The sequence below is a fragment of the Poecilia reticulata genome, linkage group LG16 (assembly GCF_000633615.1).
Source record: "Poecilia reticulata strain Guanapo linkage group LG16, Guppy_female_1.0+MT, whole genome shotgun sequence".
NCBI lineage: Eukaryota > Metazoa > Chordata > Actinopteri > Cyprinodontiformes > Poeciliidae > Poecilia > Poecilia reticulata.
Window position 1 is genome coordinate 31,933,464 of NC_024346.1, and position 7,984 is coordinate 31,941,447.

The 7,984-nt window shown below is 40.7% G+C and overlaps 1 protein-coding gene across 6 annotated transcripts in view; it reads left to right on the forward strand.

Annotated features, from left to right (window-relative positions):
• shisal1b (shisa like 1b) overlaps positions 1-7,984 on the forward strand; it is a 59,420-nt gene that overhangs the window by 15,642 nt on the left and 35,794 nt on the right. The window contains exon 1 of one of the 6 annotated variants that reach the window (XM_008432780.2): positions 5,340-6,319. The exons of the other annotated variants lie outside the window; for them this stretch is intronic. The gene's annotated coding sequence lies outside the window, so the exon portion shown is untranslated. Of the gene's footprint in view, positions 1-5,339; positions 6,320-7,984 lie in introns of those variants that run through there. 6 annotated transcript variants of the gene reach the window in all.

Sequence of the window (7,984 nt, forward strand, 5' to 3'; positions counted from 1 at the left end):
GTTCTGTTCACGGCTGCTCACCTCCAGCCCAGATCCTGTGTGCAGTGGTGAGGTCTGGTGGATCAGAGAGCAAACCAGAACCTGCCCTTTGGGTCGTGTTCCTCAGGTGACAGCCGCGGTACGGTTTATTTATGTCACAGTGACGGAGGGTGCCTGACCCAGAGCAGAGGGAGCCACTCAGGATGTGTCTTTTCTTCTACCCTGCCTGTAACGCACCGGGCATTTTGAACAGCTCTGGGCCCAGCCTAATGAACCCGCAGACAAAAGTTGTGTCTGCATCCAAAACATTTCTGTGTTTGGGAAGTGGAGTGAAGGGGTCCTTCTCGAATTTTGTGTAGCTTTCATTTCAGGCCTGCATTTTTTTCCCCATCAGGTGTATGTTGAAAAAAATAATTCTTGCCCATAATCTGATAGTTAGATTATCTACCACAGGCCTGGGACATCACAGCATGCTCATTTTACTTCATCAGTTGCTTAATAACATATAGCTTAATACTCATRTGTACTTTAGTCTACTCCGTACTCATATAACAAAGCACCTGAGAAGATGGAGTATGAGTTCTGGTTAATGATCATCATGTGGCTGATGTAAGCCAGACAATTTTATTTAGCTAAATTGTTTTTAATAAGCAAAAATGATTGCTGAGGGTCACAGGCAGGCCTCCAGACACACACACACACAGAAACACACACATGCACACATAAAAAAAGAACATTGAGAAGGAGAAACAACATTTGTTCAAACTCCCTCCTCTCTGCATGACCCTCGTCTTGCGTCGCACAAATCAAGCTGTGATTGCAATACTTTTTGTTGATCTATCACATAAAATCATAATACAAGACATTTGCAAGGTATTATGCACTATTTAAGTCTCTAAGGTGAGTAAGACTGGAAGTTTAACCCTTTTCACTGTTTAAGGTTTCACATTGAATGTTATAAAAGTTACTTTGGATTTTGAGTTTTATCAATATTTGTGATGCATTGTATTGCTGCCAACCTTGAAACTGAACAGATCAAATCCTTTAGATCAGAGTTACCTTCTGATAGATGCTAGTAGAAATGTTTCAGGCGGCTTTAATAGAGAAATCTTTACGTGAATAACGTGAGCTATTATTCTGCCTAGCTTTTTGGGAGTCGAGGGAGGATAAGCCACATTTTTCATTCCGGCATATGGAGCTAAAATAATGAGGGAAACGGTTGAACACCAAGCAGGATGGTTTCCATCATGTTTCAGGTAGTGACAGAGCAGACCTCCTGCAGTTTAGAGTTTGACTACACATCTTCTTCCTCTTGTGTTAATCTAACAAACCATATCAGAAACAACAACAATGAAAAACAGACCACACATGCAGCTTAGTAGAAGCGCTGCACACTAGTTGAACTCGTCACACTGCCAAACTGGTCAAAGTCTGCCCAACAAGCGCTATGGCAACCCTGTTGTTTCTCTCCATCAGCTCCCCCCTCCGCCTTTAAAGATGGACTATATTAATTTCCTGTATAMTACATTGTGGGAGCTAATTATAAGGTGGTATATGCTTCCCTGTGTCTTCTGTGACGTCGACGTCTCCCAGGCGACATCAATCCACTCGACCAAAACATGCTGCTGCTGCCGCTGCCTCTGGGCTTAATTTAGCAGATTTGATCTGGAAAATTTATTCAGCGTCATATAAACCAAAAACTACTTCTGTCTGATTCTGTGTTTTCTATTAAATTTGTGTCAAGTCCTGCAGCTGGATCTCTGTGGGGTCGGCTATCCAGCCCTGCTGCTTCGTCACTTCATAACAAAGAGACGGCATGTTAAAAACAACAGTTTTTTTGTTGTTGTTTTGCCTAGCATCTCTAAATGATTCACTCAATTCATTGTCTTATGTTAACTGAATAACTTAATTATGCGCATGTTTATCTGTATTTAAACACTGTTGGGATTTATATTAAATACCGTAGCTAAAACATATTTCTTTTGGACATTAGTGCTTTAGATTATTATTATTATTATTATTATTATTATTATTATTATTATTATTATTGCGTGTCCTCGGGTTCATTTTTATTCGTCATCTTATCCTAAAGAACTGCTGCTGCTGTTGCAAGTGAATCAGATCTCTTTCTTAGTTTCTGATTGATTCACAGAGTTCATATATTAAACATAACTGCAGTAGGCAAAACTCTAGTGTCTTGTAATATTCACAGCTCTGAGCTGATAATTGCTGAGCTTCACATTCATGAGTGTACTTTTAAAGATTATAGTACAAATTAATTGTGAGGGGGGGAATCGCCCTCTAAAATTTGAATTTCTAACATTTAAATAATCATCTGCTTCAGGACGTGCAGCGAGCTAAAGAAGGCGAGGTGTAGTCTAACAGGACGAAGTAGACCATCACTTACATTTTAAAAAAGAAATAGAAATTTTAAAGAGATATGCAACAAATATAACATTTGGAGTAAGGAAATTGAGATTTTTTTTTTCACAGCAGGTGTTTTATATTTTCCAAGAAGTAAGTTTTCAGTGTGTTTGAGAAAGGCTGTGCACACTTTCACAGTGTTGTCGCTTTCTCCAGAAAGAGTAACCTTGTTTTCTTTTAGCTCCATGCACTCCAATGAAGAGGTTTCCATGGAGATTAGGAAAACCTTCGATTATGCATTGACGAGAAACCTTCCTGACCGACTTCCAATGCGGTGGCCAGATGAAGATGCTCGGAAAACATCTGTGCTGTTAGCTAGCAGAAGTTCAGGAAACAACTAAAGCACAGTTTGGTTATTACTTAGATAACAGGTTGGATTATTTACAAATTTAAGTTCACACAGCATGAATACAAGTCTGCTGTGTTTATGTTTTGATTCATAGCCACATCTTTGAATTCAGCTGGTTGTACTAGCTAGCAGACGAGCAGATATCATCCTTCCATCCTGACAATAAAGCAGTTGGTCTGCTGTGAAACATTTGTCTTGAAGCTATGATTTAAATCGGATTTATAACCTAAAGCAGTGATTCTCAAACCTTTTCAGCCTGAGGACCACTTAACCCATTTAGCAAACACTCATGGACAACCTAACTTGAAATTACAACACTTCTAAATATATCCAACCTGAAATTAAAGTTTAGTCTCTTAACTAAGGAGAAGTTTTATAAATGTGACTAGCCATGACAAAACCATAAACAAGTGGAGGAAGATTTTAGTTATAAATTCTGAAAGTGTAGATTGTAAGCTTTCCAATAAAACGCATGGAAATGAGAAAAGGAATTTGTAACTATAATTGTTGTGTGCATTAAAATCATTATTGGGCTATTTGTTATTTAGAAGCACAATAAAAGAAAAATAGTTTTGAGTTGCTTTGGCAGAAACAATTAATTGTATTTATCTTGTATTTATTTGCAAAGAAATCATTTTTAATTAAATAAAAGCAATAATAGATGTTGACGTGACCTGGTTTTACGTCACTTACTCACTGTTATTTTTAACTACAATCCTTTGGTTAGCTAATTTCACGTATTTATTTATTTTTTCTAACTTCACGCATCGCACAGCAAATAAACTGTCATTTACATGCAGTACCTTCCGGACCAGTAGGGGACGCCCGCGGACCATAGTTTGAGAAAGACTGACCAGAAGCACTAACAAAAGGAGAGGAGAAATGGACCTTACCAAGCTCCGCCCAGAAACGCCCCTCGAAAGTCCCACGTAACTTCATGTCTCACATTAACCTCCTCGCAGAGCTGAGCTTCTATGGGATTTTTCATTTCGACTGACTCTGCAGAGTATTTCTGAGTCGATTAGTTTAGCATTTCTGCCGGATTTTCACAAAATATCAGCCACGACAATGGAACCAACAAGTTCATGTCATCTTTTTGGACGACATCAAGACATTTTAGCCACGCAATGCCTCTAACACTAATACACGGTACTCGGTGCTAGCGTGGCTAACACGATTACAGTTTAGTAAAAAGCCTTTTCAGGATAAATAAAATTTTTAATGTATGTCAGATACGGTACACATTGCATATTGATCTGTTCAACTATCGTAAGGCTGTGTAACAGACAGGCTTCARGRTGKASAAGTTGTATCGGTACTGCCATTATGYTGTACTTGGYTAAAAGGTTTTCATAATGGATGTGTTTATTATTGACTATTTTTTTCATTCACTAAACACGAAGAAAGCAAAGCAATAATACTTACACCAGCAGACAATCCTTTGTTCTTATTGATCCTACGACGGTTGAGCTGCAAATGCRGTCRTGCACAAGCTTTGATCCAAGCAAGGCTTTCCTTTTCAGATTTTGGAAAYCTGTGAATTTTAGTTCCACAAACACGATCAGGAKACCTGACATCGCCTGTACAGATTCCCCACTGACGGAGAACCATTTTTTTTAGAGTCCTGACGCAAAAACTTTCTGTCGGTCTGGTAGTCCACAATGTACATTAGCGTGAGTTTGTGAGTCKGTAACCYACGTGATAGCTGCGCTGTGACGTAAAATGGGCATTAGCCAATGAAAGGCGGGCCCTGTGGTAAGGTCCATACTGGCGCCCCGCGAACCATATGCCGCGAACGAGCTGGTTTCCATGGAGACTGAACGCAAGCTAGACTAATCAAGCTAAATGAAGAGCCACTGTYGACAAAGACGTCTTCTCAGCCACGACTCTTCGGCCTCCTCAAGAAATGCGACAAGTGTCGCTCTCCTCTCTCAAGTGTTGTTAATCTGCTGTATCAAAAAGAAGCCACCRTGWCACTGACATCATCCAGACAAGATAAGTGCAAAGTTTCGTGCGCSGACAGCAAATCCRCACCTATTCCTSACAGTGTTCGTTAGCTGCTCTCCATAGAGTTTGTCCTCTCCCTGYGCACATTACAATAATTAGATCGCAGCACAGCCTCATGTTACAGCGAAACTCAGAAGGGCTTTTGAGAGAGGCTCTAATGGCATACAAAGTGAATGAAAGCCAATTTATTACGACGACAGTCGAAAAAAACACTAATTAGGCTCATGGCTTATTGCAGTTGATCAGCCCTTGGACACAAGCCCATCGGCAGAGCCACTCCTAGGCACTCATCATGTGAAAATGAAGTCCCATTTMTAACCTGCATCTGACTCCTAATGCCCTCTCAAGCTCACGAGTTTAATGGTGATTGATTCTCCACATAGACATGGATTAAGACCACTGCAGCAGCATGGAGAAGAGTGTGGACATTGTTGCTTAAATYAAGAGGCGTTWGTATTTTTAATCTACTAATAAAAAGTTGTAACTTTAAAAGCTGCYAASATATATTTTTWWWAAAAACATTTAAGACCACACWGCTATTTATTTATTAATTTATTTATTTTGGAAASCATATTAACAAGTCACATACTTTGAAGTTTCTGAAGTKTTCATCCAAACCAAAATAAAACTTGGAGCAGGACGTTTCATGAGATATGGCCAGTGTATCACTGTGTCTAATCTCCAAATAGCCCAAAATATTCCACTACACATTCCCTCATTACACCACTGACAGATCTGGGTCTCGTGCTGTGTTGTGATGAAAAGTGTGTTAGTTTCACAGTGGTTGCCGCAGTAATTGGTCACTTCACATTCATTTCTTCTTCTTGGCTACGGTGAGGAGCAAGTAGATACATAAATTAACTCCTTGAGTTTTTTTTGAACAATTATGGGTTCAAAGGATTCATTTTTTACATGTTTGTGTTCGGAACTTTTGAAGGAGAAAAATAAAAGGTCAACAGACGACTGCCATCTTCTCGATCTGCGTGTTGCACGAGCGTTGCTGCTCTACTTTCCCTCCCGGGAAGCTCTACACTTTTCTCCATGCTGTATTTGCCTCCCTGCATGTTTACAGTCCATGTTCTGCTTCACTACCATCAGACTCTTTACACAAACCCATCAAACCCTCACTTCTTCTCTGCAAACAAGCGCGGCACTCTGAACCTTCACCCTTTTAYGGCTGAGCAGCACAGGTAGCYGTGTACATTTTGTGACGCCATGTAAAACAGATAAACCTGATGTACACACGTGAAAGGCCACAGCAGACGTAAGCGTGTCTATAAAAGACCGGGATYCCGCATCTGACGCTGCGCTAAAGCCGGAGCGGAAATAAAAAGAGCGGGCGAAAATGCCACTCTAACAAGGCTCCTGGGACCCCAGCCGCCTGCGTSTCTCCAGCAGGAAGAGAGCGTCGCTGATCAAAGATGTGTTTAAGGACTCCAGCACACAAAGCCTGCTGTGCTCCACAAACACATTCTCCATATTACGTCCACGGATTTGGTTTGGTTATCGTGTGCAGCCTTCAGTCGAAGGAAGCAAAACAAGCAGCAGGAACTCTGGCAGGTACAGCGTTCCTCCAGCATGTTTGTTTATCCACTCAGGCTCCATTAAGGCGGAGCAGGTTTTCTGTAAAATGTGATTTCTGGTGGTGATAAGTCGCAATAAAAACGCAGCAGATGGTTTTGCGTGAAACGGAACAAGGATGACTGAGCAAGACTGGAAAAGGAAAAAGGAGGTCTTCATAGGTCTCTGGGCYCATTGGTGTAATCGGATCGGGTCAGGAGAGACCTCGCTCTAATGCTGACGAACAGCTGTGGCTGCGGGTTTAGCAGCTCTGGTCACATGATGATATTTTTATTACATGAGACAATGCTATTTTTACAGGGAGAYGGCCCACTGCACTTCTTGCCAACTGGTGGCATACCATGCTGGTGTTGTYTTTGGAGATCCGAACKTATTATTATTATTAAACCTTTATTTATCCAGGATAAAGACATAAATTCTCATCTTCAAAAGTGGCTCTTATGACATAAAATCATTGAAAGTTRCATAAAAAACAACAGTGCATTATGAGGTACAATGTTAAAATGTGTAAAATAATAAGTACAAAGACATGGTTAAAGTTGCAGCAYRTAACTTTTATTAAAAAAAATATGCCTTTAATATATTTGCTTAAAGTCTCACCATGTTATGACAGTTTGGTATTAGACGGATGTTTTGTGAAAAAAATTCAGGCTCCTCCATGTCCATCAGCAGAAATGCAGCACTCCCGGWCAARAGCAACCAATCAGAGCCAGGAGGGAGGTCTTGGCATTGTCAATCACCCTCATGTATGTGCTGCTGAATGTGCTAATGGATGAGAAACGACTTACTGTTACAGGAAAACTGCTTATCCACCATCATTGGTGGCCATGCTGACTAGCCTTAGCATTCATGGCAGGCTCTGGTGTGGGAAACCTGCAGCAGAGTAGCAAAGAGCAAGAGGTAGGGTGTGAGCAGCAGGTGGACAAGCATGATTGACAGCTCAAAGGTAGTCTTCCTGATTTGTTGTTTCCGACCAAGCTGTGTATTTCTGCAGATGGCAATAGGAGCTCGATTTGTTTACAGATTATCTGTCTCATGTCTCACTGTCATGTCACAGTGACAGTTTTAACAAATTAAAAAAAAAAAAAAACTTTTTTTAAAGTTGCATACTGCAACTGTAAGAACAAAACCCTGCTTTTTGGAGATCAGAAATGTATCAAATACCGTCTCACATCTGTTTGCTTYCTTCTTCTTCTTTGATAGCATCTCAGTAACGCTCCCTCTAGCTTGCTTTGCRGATTAMATATGGAGCAATATCTGATCGCAAACCAGTTTTTATCAAGCTCAAAACTGGTTCCAAACAGCTGATTCCTCCATGCATCTCTAGCCTCGCGCATTTAAAGCAAAACGCTTCTCGGCCCAGATATAAGCATTTGTAGATAATTGACATTTCCCCCAAATTACGGCAATTAATTGGATTTATAGCTGTCGAGCTAAGGGTGCTTTTAAAGGATCTCAGAAGTACTTATGCTGTGAAGGTCTGCTGGACCCAACTAATGCAACTTTGCCCAAACCGCCTGCAGCCAGGAGGATTTCAGCTGTGGCAGCCAAGTTGTGCTGAAGTGTGAATAGTGTGAAAATTGCCATGAGCCTCTTCTGAACTCAAGTTGTTGGGGAAGAAAAAAAGAATCTATGCTTGCAGTG